Raw genomic sequence first — 21,359 nt, 5'->3', positions numbered from 1 at the left:
TATCTCCCAACAATGCTATTCTTTATCAACTCATATTCTTTGAATTTCCAGTGTCCATTCCCACTTTCTCAAATATCTAGCCACATTATTCCGTGTTTAGTTTTAGAAACTGCAAGGCTTTCCATTAAAAGAAGAAATAAAACAATTAATGTGACTTTGACTTTCTCCCATCCTGCATGCTGTAGTTTGGATGTGGAATGTCCTCTAAAGGCTCATGTACTGAAGGCTTAGTCTCCTGGTGGCACTACTGAGAGGTGATGGGAACTTCAGGACATAGGACATAGTTGGAAGAAGCAGGTTAATTGGGCGACTGTCCTTGAAAGTTGTGTCTTGACCCCAGCCCATTCCCCTCTCTTCCTCTTTGCTTCCAGCCATCATGAGGTCTGCAGCTCCATTCTACCACATTCTTCTTGCCATAATGTTCTGTTTCATCATGGGCTCAAAATGACTTGGACAAGTTATCAGGGATTAAAACCTCTGAAACTTCAAATAAATCTTTGCTTTTTTTACTGATTTCTTCAGGTGTTCATCATAGCAAGGGAAAACTAACGCCACATATAAATTTTGTTTAAACACAAATAATATTCCTTTCTGTTCAATGTTATTCTTCCCTTATGTATTTTCAAGCTCATCCACTGCAGCCCCTCAAGTCATTTTTTACCACTAATTTCTTCTCTCTACTATCTCTGAAATAGCTGACTTTACTGCTTAGTGTCTATGATTTGTAAAATACAAATATATATTACCTTAAAACCTAAGATAAAACCCTGGAAGAAAGAAAGAAAGAGAGAAAATGATAAAATGATTTTGGAAATGGACAGTGTTGATGGTTGTACAACAATGTACATTTATATTTCAGTGCCACTAAATTGTGCACTTTGTACTGAAACATAGTTGAATTTTTTTAAAAAAAGTATGTAATGTATGTTTACTATGATAAAAATAAGTTGCCAAAATGTGTGCATCACTGAAAATCTACATATATTACTGATAGATTTCTAAAGAGGGAATCATATACATGCTTTTTAAGAAAGAAATCAAAAGTGTCAAGAGTTTCATGGGGTTATATTGTTGGTGTCTATTTTATAGTTTAAGAAGATAGTACTTAAAAATCTCTTCAAAAGTTAGACCAATAATAGTGAGAAATAAAGCAACCAGAACTGAAAGGCCCTCATTTGTTTACCCGGCCTTAGTATAAATGTTATGTCCTTAAATACTTAAAGACAAAGGCTACCCTGCAGTGAAAATCTGAATTTGATGGGTAAAGCTGTGAAAAGCCAAAATTCAAATCTTAGAAAAGGAAGTGGGTTGCCTTAAAAACGACTTTTCAATCACTGAAGAAAATGCAAGAAAGATATTAAACAGAAATGTATTATAAAGACAGAATGCATGCATAACTTAGGAAGTAGGATTAGATATTCTCTAATATGCTTCCATATATGGACATTCAATGATTCTATGAAATTTCAGCAGCTGGTAATTTAAGCCTCTTTCATCTGAAATAAAGACAGAATACATTTTACTATTCAAGACAGTGGTTTTCAATTTTCATCTGTAACAAAAGAAAAATAATTCATGCAAAATCTCCTTTAATTTACATTGAAAAAAATCATGCTGAATGCATTGTATATAAATGTAGTATTTTCTTTTATGCTGTTCCTTTCTTATACATACTCAGGTATATGTGCACACATGTATATATAAAATTAATAGTATGAGCAGTTATACCATAATAAATCTCCTTTTGATGTAGTAATTTAATTTACATAGAAAATATGGTTAAATAGAAGGAAGGAACAAAGCTTAATTTACTTTGATTATCAAAGAAAAAAGTGCATTTGTGTTTCCTCCTAGTAAACCCAGAAGTGTTTAGTGTTTCAATCAGAGAAGAAAATTTGGTAAGCAAAATGCCAAGCTAAGCAATATCCAACCTTGGTCAAGAGCGAAGCAGCAAAATGGATAAAACCTATTTTCAAATGATAATTTCTGTTAGTCATTAGATTAGGTAAAATATTGTATAGTGTCATTCCTGGATTGTAAAGATATGAAAATTATACATACACATGCACACATTATGTTGAAGGAAAAACACTTTATAAACAACCAAGTAATATTATTATACTTTTTAATCGAATGTTTATATCATACACATTTTAAACAACTTACATTTTTAGAATTAAAATCACATTTGAATCACATTTGAAAATTATATCTTTATGAATAAATTAGAAGTAGAATCACATTTGAAAATCATATCTTTATGATTAAACTCCTATAATATCTTATATTTACTTAAACATATAATTCTTATTGTGGTTTCACATGAATAAAATTACTATTTCATAGCTGAAATAAATTTCATAAACCTAACTTAAGCAATGGCTAATAGCATTCATATATATCTAAAGATATATTTGAACATTTTCTGCATGTAAGTAATTGTGAAAATATGAACTAAAATGTGTCAATATTTAACAGTTTAAAGATACCTGAAAAGGATAAGATAGGAAAATGTCATGTAAGGCATTTTATGCTGACCTCACATAAAAAGTTAAAATAGAAACCTTCCTCATGCCTATTGCTAGCTTGAGTTTTGAATCACATCTTTTCAACCAGCAATTGACTTCTCCATGAACATGAAAATCATGCAAGAGTAGAGTAGGGAGGAAAGATCTTTTTATCCTCACCAGATGTACCCCATTAAAAAACAAAAAGAAATTCACATTTTTCCAAAGCATTATGATTAATTAGCAGTCAGGTAGTCCTACCCTCTTCTTTATCACATTTGCAGTAGTAGCAGAGCATTACCTAGGAAGGCTAGAATGTGACAATAACAAAGAGAAAGAAATGACACCCACGATTCTGAACAAATCATGTAATTGTCTAGAGAATAAAAAAGGATCACATAATTTAAACCCTTGTATTCCAGCCCAATTCATTATGGAGTTCATTTTCCAAAACAAAAGCTCTAGAAAAAGTCTCTCAAAACCAAATATTAAACTGGGTGTAATAACAGAAACCACACACTCAATCAATGTTAAAGTTAGAATTTAGGAAAAGGAATGTTGGAGAGCGTGTTAAGCTTTCTGTTAGGAATCTGAAGGAGCTTACCTATGAGATTTATGTGTTAATGAAATTATACTGGACTACAGCCACATCCAATTGTTTACATACTGTGAATGGCTGTTTTTGAATACAACAGGAAAGAGGAGGTATAGATTAAAATATTTACTATCTGGTTCACTTAAGGGATGTCAGCATGTGCTTTAAATAATATTGATTTTATAAAGAATGATTAATGATAAGTATACAGATGCACGTTAAAGCTTTCTTGTCCACACAATGAGAAATATATATATATATATATATATATATATATATATATATATATATATATATATATATATATATATATTGTGGCTTACAGAGATACTGAGACTTTAAAATTGTGGTAAGAACAACCATCTTCTTCCTACTGACTATTTAGATTTGCACATATTTCTAATGTGAAAACACTTATAGCACATATTGTGCCTTTCACTAACTCAAATTTTTGTTTCCTTTGTTACCCTCCCTTCACTGTTCTTTCATTGCTAGTACTACCATTTATGACTGAGCATTATCAGACTTAGAAATTGAGATGCCTCAGTGATGAATAGGATATCCTACCAATTAGCAATCTGTATGAATAATTTCATCCATACAATTGTCACAAGGCACAGGCAAAGCAAGGAGATGGGAAAGTAACTCTCCCTGCTCCATATTTTGGCCCAAATTAGCATATACAATCTCCAAATGGTATGTGTACACATACCATTTGGAGATTGTATATGCTAATTACATATTAGACAGAGAGGAAATCTTACACATTACACATTACACAGAGGAAAGGTCTCTTGATTATGAAGCCTTAACAAATATGCTCCAAAAGTTTGGTTTCTGAGGTATTTTCCAAGATGTTGTACATCTTTAAAACATAGATTTAAGTTATTGCCAGCAAAAAGGACACAAAAGTTACCTAAAAGTGGATCAAGGAGCTAGATATCAAATCAGAGACTCTGTGTTTGATAGAAGAAAAAGTTGGCTCCGATCTACATATTGTGGGGTCGGGCTCCAAATTCCTTAATAGGACACCCATAGCACAAAAGTTAATAACAAGAATCAACAAATGGGACTTACTTAAACTGAAAAGTTGTTTTTTTTTTTTTTTTTTTTTTTTCTCAGCAAGAGAAACAATAAGAGAGGTAAATAGGGAGCCTACATCATGGGAACAAATTTTTACTCCTCACACTTCAGATAGAGCCCTAATATCCAGGGAATACAAAGAACTCAAAAATTAAACAATAAGAAAACAAATAACCCAATCAACAAATGGGCCAAAGATCTGAACAGACACTTCTCAGAGGAGGACATACAATCAATCAACAAGTACATGAAAAAATGCTCACCATCTCTAGCAGTCAGAGAAATGCAAATCAAAACCACCCTAAGATACCATCTCATTCCAGTAAGATTGGCAGCCATTATGAAGTCAAACAACAACAAGTGCTGGAGAGGATGTGGGGAAAAGGGTACTCTTGTACATTGCTGGTGGGACTGCAAACTGGTGCGGCCAATTTGGGAAGCAGTATGGAGATTCCTGGGAAAGCTGGGAATGGAACCACCATTTGACCCAGCTATTGCCCTTCTCGGACTATTCCCTGAAGACCTTAAAAGAGCGTACTACAGGGATGTTCATAGCAGCACAATTCACAATAGCAAGACTGTGGAACCAACCTAGATACCCTTCAATTGATGAATGGATTAAAAAATGTGGCATTTATACACCATGGAGTATTATGCAGCACTTAAAAATGACAAAATCATGGAATTTGCAGGGAAATGGATGGCACTAGAGCAGATTATGCTTAGTGAAGCTAGCCAATCCCTAAAAAACAAATACCAAATGTCTTCTTTGATATAATGAGAGCAACTACGAACAAAGCAGGGAGGAAGAGCAAGAAGAAAAGATTAACATTAAACAGATACATGAGGTGGGAGGGAAAGGGAGAGAAAAGGGAAATTGCATGGTAATGGAGGGAGACCTGCATTGTTATACAAAATTACATATAAGAGGTTGTGAGGGGAATGGGAAAATAAACAAGGAGAGAAATGAATTACAGTAGATGCGGTAGAGAGAGAAGATGGGAGGGGAGGGGAGGGGAGATAGTAGAGGATAGGAAAGGTAGCAGAATACAACAGTTACTAATAGGGCACTATGTAAAAATGTGGATGTGTAACCGATGTGATTCTGCAATCTGTATTTGGGGTAAAATTGGGAGTTCATAACCAACTTGAATCTAATGTATGAAATATGATATGTCAAGAGCTTTGTAATGTTTTGAACAACCAATAAAAAAAAGATCTTATTAATAACTAACATTTGAGTTTTACATTTTACTTGTTTAAAGCAGTTTGTAATTGACTACTTTAAAAATATTGTCATTATTTGCTTTTTTTTTTGATCATCCGTAAAGCAGATATTAACTTGGAGTCATTCTGCTAATCCCTTATTTACAACAATTTGAGCTACATTTATTTAAAAAGAGAGAATAATTCTTATCTATACAAGTCCAAATGGAGAACTGAGTATGATCCTCATTAGAAAAATAAATAAATAAAGCTGAAAGTGAGGCACACAGCCATGACTTCCTGAATGCTGATTAAAATAAAAATGAATCTAAATATGCTTCTGCAAATATGCAAATATCCATAAATTGTTTTCAGTAAACCTTAACAATCATTTGTTTATTTAAAACAGAATTTTCCCAGTAATCTGGAAAAGAGTTCAATACAAATTGGACCTAAAACCTCTAATAAGCCACTGATTAAAGACCAAAGGATCTCAAACAGCCCTAAACTAAACATAAAAAGCACTGATCATCTGTGCATATCTAGTGTACAGTTGAAAATGAGGGATTGTTTTGGACGTTGTAGATACAGAGTCAACCATGAAAATAGCAGCTTTGCTCAATTGCCCTGAGAAAATGAAGAAACCCCTTGAAAAAATAAAAGATTAAGCACAAGTGCTGGGAGCAAATTGTTAATAATTGCTAAGGGATTTGATTGGTTCATAAATGTTTCACTCCATTGTGTTAACGGCTTTCTTCTGAGGAGGGTGCCAGTCCCATAAGACAGCTTTTGTTTACTTATTGTAGTTAGTAAGGAATAGGGCTCGAAAAGTAAAACATCCTTGGGATACAAAATGAAGCTTATTTCATGCATATTTACTAGAAGAAAAGAAGGAAAGAAGAAAGGAAGAAGAAAAGGAGAAAGACAGCATGAAGAAGAGAGAATTAATTTAATACTACATAGGCTCTTGAAAGGTGTGAGAGAGAAAAGAACATGTGAAAAACCAAAGGTTTCAAGAATTTTGATTACAAAAATTTAAAGCACATTTTACTAGGTATAAAATAAAGATGCTGCTTTTATGCCAATAAATCAGGCATAGTACGCACTAAAATTAAGCAGCTTCAAGAAGATCTAGAAAAGAGAAGAAGGGAACTATTTGAAAATCCCCTCTGGACTGGGCTTAATGGATTTTTACCCTACCTTCTTCCCTTATTAGGCCCTTTGTTGGGTTTGCTTTTAATGGTGTCCATAGGACCCTGCATTATAAACAGGCTGGTACAGTTTATTAAAGAACAGATTAATATTTTGGCCTCTAAGCCCATACAGGTTCACTATCATCTTCTGGAGATGGAAGACCGTGCTGCCAACATTTAAAAGGATGTTCTACCCTTCTCTCAGGCTTATTTCTTAAGTTTACATCCTCACAGATCTCTCTTTCTTATATAAAAGTATAAGTAACAGCTCTGACCAACCATCTTCTGCCCTTGCCATAAGGGTTCGCTCCTCCATGGGCCCCTCCACTTGGGGGAAGACTCACCCATGGAGTGAGGACGTTAGGCCATAATAACGGAGGGTGCAGGAAGGACCGCAGGAGGATGGATCCACGGATCCCAAAACCCAAGACCTCTGAGTGACACGCTCTGGTGCATGGCGGTTGGCATGCTCCCCCCTCAAAGCCGTCTCCTCCAAAAACATGCCAAGGCCACCACGAAATCTCCTCGTGAAGATGCTCTCTCAGATCAGGAGATATTCTAAGGCCTCCTAGAGGAACAGAGCCTCTATCACCCCCTAAAAACATGGCCGGTAAAGTATGGTCAAATATTCTATATAAGAAAGGGGGAGATGTCAAGGACTAGAAGGAAATTCTCCTTCACAGGATATGTTATATAAGGAATACAGGTGACTTAGTAAAATGATAAGGTAAATATTTAAAAATTGAACAAATATATGTAATAATTGTAAAATACCAGAGAGCATTTTGTTTTAGTTTGCAAGTTTATGCAAGTTCAGCAGTTGGCCAGGCATTAATGTATTTAGAAGATAAATAGTCAACATATTTGGTTACTCTAAGGATCAAACAGGTCTGTAATTCATGATGTTCAGTAACAGTATATGTGTCACTAAGGACATAAAGATATGGTAATTCATGGAGGGATTTACATTTGATTGCATTATTACTCTGAGTATATCTCTTTTTTTTTTTGGTATGGAGTGGGGGTATTGAAATTTGGGGTGCTTAAATACTGAGCAACATTCCTAGCCATTTGGTTTATTTATTTATTTTTATTTTGAGGTAGGGTCTTATTGACTTGCTTATTAGATCCTTTCTAAGGTGCAGAGGCTGACTTTGAACTTGCGATCCTTCTGAGCTAGCCTCCAGAGTCACTGGAATTACAGGTATGTACTACTGTGCCTGGCTGAATATTTTAATATTTAATTTGTTTGCCAAACACACAACATAAATATAGACCATGTGGTGAGCAAAGAATATAATGTTACTGCTCTAAGCTGCAATGGTAGTATGTATTACACAATTTCTAGCAATGCAAGAAACAAATTTTCTGCTTCTAAGGGAAAACTAAACACCATATAACATTTATCTTGTAAAATCTCTTGTTGATGTGTGGTAAAGAATTTAAGTTGCTCATTAGTCTTTTATTAGAGTAATCCAGTTTGCTTACTATGGGGTAGACATCAGGATGTAGAAATTTAAAAGACATTATTTTTCTAGCCCTAATAGACAATCACTTAATAGAGAATGCAGTTAACATACTATGATTTACACAAATTACCCCCAGTTTCATTCCCAGCAGATATATTTTGGCATCCTATGGAAACAGAGATTGGAACATCTGTGCTTTTACTGAACGAATATCTTCCTAGAAGTTGTTCTGTAGCAATACCATATGGATGGAATGTTTTCACATTTCTTCATTCATTAGATATTACATGAGAAAATTTGTATAATTTCTTAAAAAAACAGGATGAAAAGAAAACAATTGTAACATATTTATTCATTTATTTTCTTGGTGATAGTGTAATGTGAACATACAATTCTTTTCATCATTTACACATTTATTGTTTGCAAAAGAGTGCTTACTCATTATTTTCAGAAAATGTAGCAGAATTATAGAGTTAAGAAGATATAGTGATAATAATTGCTGACACTTATATAGCATACACTATGGCCAGGCTCTGTTCCAACCACTTTGCATGTAGTAATTCATTTAACCATCACCTGAGTTGGGTGTCATCATTCTGTCTGTTGTAAAGATGTGAAAACTGAGGCATAAAGAGGACTAATAACCCAACTTGTGGCAGTAGCAGTCAAGTCTATGTTCTTCACCACTATGTAATTAATTCTAAAAACAAAAGAATGTTCCTAAATAATAAAACAAGATTAATAGCTTGATTGAGAGTGGAGTTACCTTTTTAAAAAATATGTAAATGAATAGCAAACATCAAAACCTAATACTTTGTTGCAAGTTTCCTTCAATTCATTTGGTAAAATATATATTCATTTATAGGCACATATTTTCTAATTATCCCAGAAATATTTATTCACAGATTTAATCAAGAAGCTTCTTTTGTTGATTCAAACAAAAGATTCATATAATACTTGCAAATAGCATATACGTTTTGCTTAATTTGACTCATTTAAAATATTGTGAGCTCTCCCACTATCTAATGAGCAGCTTCATATGTTAAAAACATTAAAAAATTAATTGAAAATTACAATTTTTCAAACAATATATATGGCATGGTCTTTCTTTTGATCTATTAATTATGTTTTCCTTTGCTCCATCATCCTCAAGTACAAAGGTAGCTTGAGGGTTAATGCCTGCACTCAAGTATTTGTCTTTAGAATGAGTTAGCCATTGTCTGTGTCCTTAGCAGTCTCAGATAAGAACAAAAGGCACCATGTCATAGGCTCTTCCAAGAATGTTTCTACCTGAACTTTTTCCAGACAAGACAGAATCTCTCAGTAGTGTAAAGACTACATTTATTAATATGGAATTTTAATTTTTTTTAGTTATACATGGGCACAATATCTTTATTTTGTTTATTTATTTTTATATGGTGCTGAGGATCGAACCCAGGGTCTCACATGTGAGAGTCCAGTGCTATCTACCACTGAGCCGCAACCTCAGTCCCAAAATGGAATATTTTTAAGAAGTATGAAATAAAGATGAAAGATTAGTGAGTATAGCCTTCCTTGCTGGAAACCAGTATTTCTCATAATTCAGGGAAAACTGTGATTATAATAATTCTCCAATAAATCCATATTAATAGTCTTTCCCATAGACCTTTGAAATACTAGGACCACAGAATATTCAAAAGTTATAATCATACTAGGTAATCTTAATACAGGAATTTCTTGTATTAACTTTCAAGAACATTTCCCCTAATCTGCTATTTCTCAGTATATGCAATTCTGTAGTTCCTAATATTAATGATGCTTACTGAATTTGCAAACTGTTGCATATTCCTTAATCTTTAAAATTAAGGCAAGCACTGATTTTGTCACTCCTTCCCTCTTGATAGAATTTACTGGAATTGTCATAAGTGGTGATTTGAATCACCATCTCTGATTGTCCTGCATCCAGGAGCTGCACCCTGCCTTGGGAACTTCCTGTGCAAAGGCTGCAGGTTAAGACTGCCCAGTCACTACAGTGCCACCCTGCTCAAAGGAGGTTCTGTGCATGGCACAGCTCTATCATTCTTGGCTCTGAATTCAGACACCAGGTAATGGGGGTAGAGAATTATAAGCATAAAAAAGAGAATTATAATAGGCTTCCCAGAACTTTGTCCTTCAGCCTGCTTACTTTGAAGAAATTTTCTAAAAAAAAAACCTCTTTTGATGTTAAAAACCTATATAATAAACATGCAGAGCTAGCTCTGGATTATTCATTCTCTATCAGAGAATGATAATGATGTCTCACCTGGTCTCAGCTTTCTATGTGTGTCCTTTGTCTTTTCTAATCCCACATCACCCTTTGCTGGTTTCTGAATTAATGGTCATTCTGGTCCAGGCATGGAATAGCACAGTCTATGCTTAGAATGACAATGAAAAAGTGACTTAGAAGTTTTGCAGTTCTCCAAAACCTAGAAGTCAAACAACCAAATATGCTGTGATACTCATATTCAGGGGTCCTATCTCTTAATGTAGATTTATACTGAAAGAACTAGTTTCTGATATTCTTTTTAAAGTTCTGCTGTGGTGGGCAGTTGTGGAGCAGTGATGAAAACCCAGAATTTTTGTTACTACAAATACAAAATATCTCTTTAAAACAATGAATATTATTATTGTGACAAAATAATTATTGAGCAATTAATTTACTCCTACTTGACTTTTAAAAATTATTTTTATTATTATTATTATTATTATTAGAGTAGTATTGTTTTGTTTTGATAGGCCTTAAGAGGAGCAACTAGACATTGCCTTCTGAAAAGGAGGAAATACATACTATTTTGAGATATTCTTGGAACCTAGAATGCTTTGTGTTTCTAAGGGAAGTGAGCACAGCACCATCAGGTCACCCATTTGTGAGAAATATTTTCCAGGTTTGGTGAAATTAAAGTAATTTTTAAAGATGAAAGTAAAAGAAAGTAAAGACTATATAGTAAGTTTAATATTTTCAGGCTTAACTTTACTAGATGCCTTTATTTTATTCCATATTCATCCAGATCATAGCAAAAGGACAGATAAAGGCATTTTGAGAAAGAAAATTATAGACACATTAAAATTAGAAATCTTTAGAATTAGAAACATAAAATTATAGCAAAATGATCTCTTGCATTTTTTCTTTGTTCTTCTTCTCATCATCAAAAATTTAAGCTGAAATAGTTCAAACAAAATTTCAGAAACTCTTATCAATAAATTCATCTATCCACCAATCTATCTCAATCTATCTTGATCTATAATAAATTAATGTCATTAAAGAGGAGTTCAAGCTGACCTGGGACATCATGGAATGGAATGGAATCCAGGAAAAGAATTGGACCAATTTAAGTCCCTTCTAACATCAATATTCTTTGGGCTAATGACCATTCACCACACATAATCATACATCATTTTGTGTCTCCAAAAATATCAATATAGCAAAGTATATCAGTTAAACACAATTAAGGATAATGGAACTTCCATAATTTTCCAATTTCCTACTCACAATCCAGCAAGAAACATGATAAAAATAACAAGTCTCTCTCTTTTTCTTTTTCCACCACTGCTTGTGTATGTGTCTCTTTCTCTGTGTTTCCTTGCATTATAAGATAAACTATATTAAAATATTTTAGTATGTATAAATGTATTGTGCTTTTTACCTAAGAAATTCTTTAAAAGTTCAGATAATGTTTCATGTATACTTAGTATACCTCTAACCATCTACCTATCCTCACCTTTCCCCTTCAAGATTTTTAAGAGAATGTACAACAGAAGTTCTTGACATTCTGAGGTCTACATATTTGTCTACATATTGTCTTGGGATATAGTTACCTATTGCAAAGCATGTAGCTTATAGGCAAGTGTTAACCTGGTTTTCCCCAGCTATATAGATTACATGCAATTTAAGTGCAAGTTTAAAGTTGAATTCCATCTGACATACAATTTCTAATGTTTTAGACACAGAAGTATCATCATGCTTGCAGTGTGGAGAGTTTAGTATGAAGAGTGTATTAGAACCAGAGAAATGAAAAATTCTGCAGCAATTGTGTACAATGAATTCAAATGTATTCTGCTATAATATATACCTAATTAAAATAAATAAATTAATTTTAAAATGAGTGTATTAGAGAAAGTAAATCTTAGGTGAGTTTCCTGTTTACACAGTTGAGAGAGACTATAGGCTTGAGCTAAAGCAGATTTATGATGTCCTGTTCATTTCTTTTGAACTTGAATTTTAGAAAGAATTTTCCAATAAATAAATAGGCACCAAATTCATGTGAAAATGTCACCTTTCTACTTTTGAAAAGAATGTATTTGTGGAGCTTGATCCATGTTTCTTTTAAAGTTTATGGGTTTCTAAATATTATGGTAATTGAAGATATTTATACCTGATCTATTTTCAATTTCAGTACTGAATGAAAATATATTCAAGGCAAGTGATCCTATATATGGTGATCCTTGTAAGTGTAAACTGAAATGCATCACTCTAGTTGCCAACTCCCAGCAAACTGGCAAAAGCACTAAAACTCTCATTCAAAAATACATAATTGTTTTCAATATGTCATGTGTAATTAAAACTCATATTTCAGATGTATAATTATATGGCATTTTACCCTATATCTGAACATATTCACACATGATTCTGACAAAGGTGAACATAAGCTTTGATTATTGAGAAATTATAACTAAAATATAAGATATAAAGGTTTAATTGAACTGACTCATCAACTGGACACACAATGAATGAATGCACAAACAGGATGCTGATTTAATAATTTATAGTGAGAAATACAACTGAAAGGCAAACTAGACAATTTGTGTTTGTTCGACTCATTTTGTCTTGATGAAAAAAATGGATAATGTTTATTTAAGCTTTATTAAGGTAAAATTATAAACAGAAGTTGTATACATTTAAAATATATAACTTGATGAGCTTGAACATACATACAAATCCATGATATCACCACCACAACTAGCATACTGAGCTGAATAACCTTACTGCACCCTTATGGCACTACAATCTAATACATCCATCTGCTTTATATTGGTTTGCAAAGCAAATTTTTCTATCAAATGGGGGAAGCTTTTCCCTCTGAGAATAACAGAGATACATTAATTGAGACTCTCTAGATTATACAAATGCCACACTATCCATGAAATTTGTTCAGACAATTGCAACAACACTATCATATTTGACTCTTTTACATAAATGTATTTTCCTTTTTGTCCTTGATATTAAACTTCTCATTATGATTACATCCTTTTCAATTCCTCTCAGCCAAGTATTTTGAGACCAATCTATATGAGCTGAATTATTGATATTTTCAGTTAATCTGGTTCAATGACATCAGAATGTGTATAGATTAATAAAGAAGGAACCAAAATACAAAACTTAGGGACAATTCAATGTAAACACTGTTGAAATCATTGTTTCATTTTTTCCAATCATAGATTTTCTGTTTCTTTACTTTATAATCATCTATGAACTTGGATTATGTCTTTTAATATTTTTATTGATATAAGATTTTCTCCTACATTTATATTATGGAAAAAATATCATAGGCATGCCAACTTTGGGTATTTTTTTTAAACTGATAAATGCTTACCTAAAGGGGATTTGACAGATGCATTTATGTATGCATCAGCTATTCAAAAGAATAAACACATGCACACCCTCACACACTTGGTGAGAGAGAAAAAGATAACATTTTCAGTCTAGATAATTCCTTTGTGCCCTTTTCTAGTCAGTCCTCACAAGAAATGATTATTTTATTATCTTTTTCAATATACTATTAATTTCAATTGTAGTTATGCATCACATAAACTGAATCATATTTTGTGTATTATTTTGGGTCTGATATCTTTCACTCAAAATGTTTTAAAAATTTATCCATGTTGTTGCAAGCAGCAGAATTCCATTGATTTTCTTGTTGAGGGTTATTCTATGTATGTATAAAGAATAATATACATACATATAAATCATATAAATAATTGTATATATAATTTTATATAATGTATATAATTATATATAATATATAATGTACATATTATACATACAATCATATATGTGTATGTGTATGTGTATATATATATATATATATATATATATATATATATATATATATATATATATATATATATATCTCTCACTATATTTATATATCATCCTAGTGGCCATTCGAGTTGACGTTGGGTTTTAGCTATTAGTGAGACATTTTGAGACATTATTGTTCACAAATTTTGTAACATGCTCACATTACCTTGAGTAAATTCCTGATATTGCTGAGATAAGCTGACTGAAGGGGTACCTAAATATCCAAAGAGTTCCCTAAGGTGATTGATTGAAGTGCTGTACACTACCACAAGACAAGTTTTAGAATTCAATTTTACCTTCTTCTCTGACATTTGTATTGTCAACCTTTTGTCTTGTTTTATACCTATCAAAATAAAATTAAACTTCATCAGGTATAGAATGGTGTATCTTTGATGTCTTCATGTGCATTTCCCTGATGACTAATAATGTCAAGAATATTATCATGGTCTTTCTGATGTCCTTACATGTTAAATTTTAAAATTGAAGTATTTGACTTTGTATGTTGAGGGTACAAGTTTCTATTTTATGGCTTGCATATTCATTTTCTTCATGATGATTTTTTTTAGATGTCACCTGTTATTATTTGAATCTGGAGTGTTCCCCCAAACATGTATATACTGAAGACTAGTTTATAAGTGCAGCATTATATTCAGAGGTGGCAAATTTGGGAAGTGACTGTATCATGAACAAGCTGACTTTAGCAAAGAACTAAAGCATTGAGGATTTCATAGCCAAATGCATTATTGGGAGGTGGTGGGAGAGTGGGACAATGGGCACATGCCCTTGGGGACCATAGTTTGTCCATGGCCCCTCCTCATTCTGCCTCCTGACTATTTTGATTCTAGCAGCTTTGCTCCACCATTTAGAGCATCCTTCCATAATGATGCTCTCTCTATCTCATGCATGCTCAGGTAGAGCGAAGTCACCAGGGACTGCAACCTTACAAGCAATCTTTCCTCTTCTAAGTTGTTTTTCCCAGAAAAGCAGTCACAGTAACAAAAAGCCAAAAAACACGAACACAATTTATAGTTTTGATGAAGTTAAATGTATGGTTTTTATTAACAACCAGTGTTTTTATAAACTAGGAAATTTTCCTATCTCTCAGGCAGAATTTGTGCACAATCCATTGAGTATTTTCTAGGTCACTTATCCTTTTCTCTACTCTGTCTAGTCTGCTTTAAAACACATTGACTCCATTCTTCATCTCTAATATTACATTCTTTATTTCAAGAATTTCCATCTTGTTCCTTTTGATAATAGTCATCTCTCTGCTGACAATAATCTTTCTTTCACAGATTTTTAACAACCTTTCCACTAGATTATTTTATTGGTTTTCATCATTTAATTTTTTTATTCCTAAGTTATGTTTTTTAAACTGTTGAGTTTTAATAACTTTTTAAATTGAATGATGGACACTGTACTTTAAAGAACTTGAAATGAGTAAATAACACGTGCTCCCTAGAAAAAGGCAAAAATTTCATTTTTCCTATAAGGCAGCCACTGTGGAGTAGTGCTATCCATCTCATGCATATTTGTGCTATGTCTTGGTTTTATGGTAAATCTCTTTCAAATAATTTAACCAGGGATTCCAAATGTTTTGAGAACATTATCATGAATTTCCCCTCAAAGGGTCCTGAAATCTGAGTATAAGCTGAATTATAGAGATCTCTATATGATTTAGGGTTCACCTACCTACGTCACAAATCTAGAGCTCTCTGCTTTTTAACAAGATGGCAATCATGCTAGTTATTAGATGATTCTGTATGTTCTCTAATTCATAGCAGATTTTGTGTCATGCTATTCTGCCCCAGTGTTGGAGAGCTGGGACTGGGCACCGCAAGAAAATAAGGGGTAATTTTGAGAAGCTTCTCTGCACATTTCTCAGTGTATCTGTATTTTTTATCCCATTATCTCCATGAATTCAGTTAATATCTATAGCACAGTTGATATGTTGGGCTCAGTATGACTCTGTGTCTAAAGATCTGCAGTATTCAAATTGAACAGCCAATTTAGGCAGGACTTTAAGAATGGTGTTGAAATTTGGTAGGTTTCTCTTTAAGTCCTCCTATTGCCCTTTTATTTTTTATTCTCCACTTTCTTTAGGATGAAAAATTTCATAGGGCTCTTCTCTGTTTGTAAAACCTTGCCATATTATTCAATTTAGCTCATTTATATGTCTATACCTCAGATATTTGATAGTAAACATAAATTAGAAAAAAAATAATTATGGTGTCAAAAGTTTACTCACATCATTCTAATAGTTAGTGGGATGGATGATTCCTTAAAATCTGTTAAAGTCCTTCTATGAGAAAAACATATTTCCTTTTTACATTTGTCCATTAGAAGCCATTATCTATAGTGAATGTTAAGGGATTAAAATAATTGCAAAATTAGACAGCATGTATATGTATTTCATTTTCTGAAGGAAAACTATTGAACTGAGTCCTGCAATACAAAAAGCAGATGCTTATACATTAGAGAGTAATATGTCACTATTTCTTTAAGAACAAATTTGTAAAGGCAGTTTATAAAATTAAGTAATATATAACATTAGAATCAAAGAAACTATTTACCTTTTTGTTGCCCTTTTTGAAACCTGTTTATATCACAGTTTATTTTGTTTTACAAAAGGAAAAGACAAGCAGCAAGAAAATAATATCAATAGCACAAAACTGTATCATTTTAGAGTTTGCCTAGCATTTTCACAAACAGTATATTATTTTCTTATTAGAAACAACAAAAGCAAATATTATTGTATTAATTTTATCAGGAGGAAAAGGGACTGGGAAGTGTCAGAACAGGAATTTAAACTGTACAAACTAACTCTGCTGAGATAGACAATGGTACAAAAAACGAGGGGAACTTGCAATATTTAATAGCTGTAAACATGGTTTTATGTTTTTAAAAAGACTCTTTACAAAAAACAGTGGACATGTTTCTATTAGTGATTTGCATTTGACTATCAATCAGCAAACATGCCTGATGGATTTAATAGAAGAGATGTAAATAATTATCTAATGTGTTAGGAAAAGAAAAATGGAAGGTAGCATTTGTCTCCCTTTTCCAACATACCTATTTGACTTTCACAATTAGAGCCACTTAATCTCTGCCTACCAATTAAGCCCCACCTCCACAGACAAGAGGAGCAATTGAACAGAACAGAAAAGCTCTCAAGGCTATTATTCAAAATTGGGCATTTAGAAGCAATTGAATATTTGGGAACTAGGCCTAAAATAAATTATTTTGTTTTGAGCAAACAAATTTATTCTTACTTCAGTAGATGCTTCAGATGTTTATATTTCTATTATTTGTTTGAGACAGTATATAGAATATTATTTTGTACATAACTTTATTTTTAAAAAATGTGCTTTTTTTTAATCCTGCGATTATTTGAAAGGTCATCCTGCAGAACAGGCACTGAAAGAATTTGAAAATTGTTTATTTTCCTAGAAATACACCCAAACTGTGTGTGAATATCACTGAAGCACCTAAAAGTTGCATGTTGCTTTAGATAAGATACATTTTCACATTTATATTCTCAAATTTATTGCAGGTCATTCTGTAAGGAAGCTCCTTTTTATTATTGTCCCAATTTTATAGAAGTTAAAACCTGAATTTTGGATTTAAAATGACTACTCACATTAATTCAATCAATAAGTAGAAAATTTCTATTTTAATCCTATTTTTTCTATCATAAGATCATAATTATTTGTTTCTAAAAAACATTTTACAAAGAATGATATTAGCAAGGAATGATGGCACACCTTGAAGCCCAATGACTTGGGAGGCTGAGACAAGAGTATTGTAAGTTCAATCCACTACTTAGTGAGCTCCTCAGCAACTTGGTCAGAACCTGTAGCAAAATTTAAAAAAAGGGGGTGCTAGAATACTGATCAGTGATTAAGCTCCCTTGGATTCTATCCCCAGTATCTGCATATATATAACAAATGTATATATATATGTGTTTGTATGTGTATGTACATATATGTATTAATTTTTATTAATAGTAGTATTTATATGATTTATGTCTCCCTCCTTTTAAATAAACCTGTTGGCAATGAATAAAGCACTTGAGGTATGTTCACAGCATAACCCAGTTTGTACTAATGGTTTTCTTAAGAAGTACACATAACAAATAGTTGGGGGGATTATACATATCTCCATCTATTTATATGGAAAGGTGTGTGTGTGTGTGTGTGTGTGTGTGTGTGTGTGAGTATAAAATATTTGTTTGTTTTTTAAAATATTGATGCCCAATCCTACCTCTAGAAAGTTTCCTGCTGATCATTATCATTTTTCAACTCTGCGGATTTTTAAATTTTGATGAGTAGAAAGAGGAAATCTGATGGTTTACAGGTTAAAAAGAGGATCAAACTCATTTTTTTTTTGGTGAACTCTTCTTATCCTACACACAGTAACAGCTTCCCCTCACATTACTAGTTCTGCCTCAGCTACCAGTTTGTTTCCATGTGTTGCAAAATAGTAATTTTCATATTATTTTATGTGGACACATTTTATTTTAGGATGGAATTCTTGTATTATTTATCATTCTTATGAAAGAATTTGAAGATATTTCTTCCTTTGCTTCTAAGAAAGGGGATGTTACATTTTGAATCTAGAATGTTCTTCAAAGGTGCTTGTGTTGAAGACTTGATTCCCAGCTGGTGGTGATATCAGAAGGTAGTGAAAACTTTAGCAGGCTATGCTTCCTGGAAGCCATAAGATGAGCAGATTTGCTCCACCAAACCCTTCCATCATGATGTTCTGCCTGAGCTCCATCCCAGAAACAATAGGGTCAGCTAATCATGAGCCAAAATGATTTTTCCTCCTTTAGGTTAATTTTTGGGGATTTTGTTTGTTTTTGTTTTTCCCCAGCAACTGAGAACTAAACCAACATAAGACATTCTAGTATAAATTAAGTTTTTGGTTATTGTTTGTGCTTTCTAATATTTGGGGATCCATATTTTATAGTTTAACCCCATAAAGAAAAATAAAACCTCAAAAAGAGTAACACAAAGAAGAGAAGAGATCTTTTAATAGGAAATGGTAACTGTTATCAGAGAAAGAGTATCAGACTCAAAGAGATGGAAACTCAGATAGCCACTTTACAGAATAAGATTCTGCACAATTTGGCTCCTGAATCCTATTGTCTTTCCCCTATGCTGTATCTTAGTACTCCATCTCCTATTTCAACTCTGTTTAAGCAACAGTTTGAATCTTGGAAGCCTCCCCTGAACTTATCTATTGGAGTTGCCTTTATAGATTACCCACTCTTCTACAACTAATTTGATTAAGGTACCTAATAAATAAATGTGGGGCAGGCCCAAGAGGGCTCTAGTAGTCTCCCTCTCTGAGACATCTAACCAACTCTGTTGCAGAATGTAGTCAAGTTTATAAACACTATGATTCAGCAATATGTACTTAAGGTTATAAACATCTGCTTGTGAGAATACACTTGCTTATGTAACCTGGAGGCACTATACCTTCTTTGTTTGGCCTGCATATAAAAAGGCCTATGTAAAGACTCAGGGGCTGAGGGCTGGGGGCAGGTTTGGGGATACTGGTGCCTCCAAATAAAGGCATGTCTACTATCCCAACTGTACTTTACATCTTCTTTGATGTGCCAGGATTCTGAATCTGTTTCCCAGGTTCTGAGTCCCTACAGGACAACAAGTGTAGAAGTGATTTAATTAAGTTGTGTTTCTTTACATTTAAGAATCTCCTGTTTAAAATGTTAAAAAAAAAAAAAAAGGTTTGATCTTACTCTTTCATGGCAACCGTCAACTGATAATTATTTTCCCAGCAAGGGGAAGGATCAAGAGTAAAGGCAGGAGACTTGAGAAGATGGCGGCGAGGGGAGTGCATTGCCCCCGTGTGCCGCGTCACTGTGTGGGAGTATGACAAGTCAGGACAGCTAAAGGCTATCTTGTTAGGAATTTCCAGCAATAGTGGGGTGCTCCAGAACCTGGAGGAAGGATTTCCATCGCACGAGGATCGGCTACAGGGACTCAAACATGAGAGATTTGTCGCACGGAGTGTAAAACTGCTTATTCAGCAAATCGCCCCGCGGCTAGAGTCTGCAGCGTGTGCTGGGAAAGGAGGAGGAGATAGTGGCGCAGGGATACAGCAATGCAGTTTCTGCCAGCCGTGCAAGCACCGTACTCAGTGCTGAATTCTGGGTTCGAGACGGGGGAAGGAAGCGGTCCATTTCGGTTCTCCACACCGGTCAGACCACAGAGGAGGCCAACGGCCACCATCTTGGAGAGCTGACGTCACCATCCCTGTTTTCGACTGACCGCAGCTCATTCAGCCATAGAACAGGTAATTTCAGGCTGCCATTCACCTGCGGCTTGCAGACAGATTACTCAGGCTCAGTGCCTGAGTGATTCTTGGAGCCTGCTCTTATCAGAGCATACACTGAGCATGGAGCGGCCGAGTTCCACCTCCCGGAACTGCCCTGGCCCAGGGCTAAGGAGCCCGTGGAAACTGCTTCTTGGAGCCTGCTCTTATCAGAGCATACACTGAGCATGGAGCGGCCGAGTTCCGGCTCCCAGAACTGCTCTGGCCCAGGGCTAAGGAGCCCGCGGAAACTGCTTTTCGGTCCGGGTCCTGCTGAGGGCCGGTCAGGACTCACACATTGCTTTGGTTACCCGGCAAAGGGAAAGAAATGCTGCCATTCACATAGGATACCAACATGGCAAAGATCTGATGTCATCAGAAAGTGGTGGAGGAGAGAACTTCATCAATAACAGTGGTGACAGAAACAGTTGGTCCCCTGGTAGGGAGGGTGAGGCACAGACAACCGAGACTCGCTCAATTTGTCTTCGAGCCAGAGGGGAGGAGCCGGGCCGCCACCCGCATCCGGAGCAGGCCCAGCGGCTCGCCAGCGTGGTGATGGCGTGACCCCAATTGGAGAGGGGGCTGAGCTGAGCCACCACCTGTGCCCGCAAGGTGGGCATACCCGCGACCCAGAGGTACACGGGCGTGGTAGGAGGGGCAGGGCAGAGCCACCGCCCGTGCTTGCAAGGTAAGCAGACCTGTGACAGACTGGCGGGTCAGGCCCAGTGGCCTGCCAGCGTGGTACACACGTCACCCCAACTGGAGTAGGGGCAGAGCAGAGCCTTCACCCGCGCCCAGATCAGGCCCCGCCGGTGTGGTGGTCACGTGACCCCAATTGGAGTGGGGGCAGAGCGGAACCACCACCCGTGC

At 34.6% G+C, this 21,359-nt stretch overlaps 1 pseudogene; it reads right to left on the bottom strand.

The window, feature by feature from the left end:
• Positions 1 to 21,109, bottom strand: part of LOC139707006 (chondroitin sulfate synthase 1-like) — a 32,745-nt pseudogene extending 11,636 nt beyond the window's left edge.
• Positions 21,110 to 21,359: the final 250 nt, after the last annotated feature.

This window comes from Marmota flaviventris, chromosome 9, assembly GCF_047511675.1.
Source record: "Marmota flaviventris isolate mMarFla1 chromosome 9, mMarFla1.hap1, whole genome shotgun sequence".
Lineage (NCBI taxonomy): Eukaryota > Metazoa > Chordata > Mammalia > Rodentia > Sciuridae > Marmota > Marmota flaviventris.
This window is presented reverse-complemented; position numbering and strand designations above follow the sequence as displayed.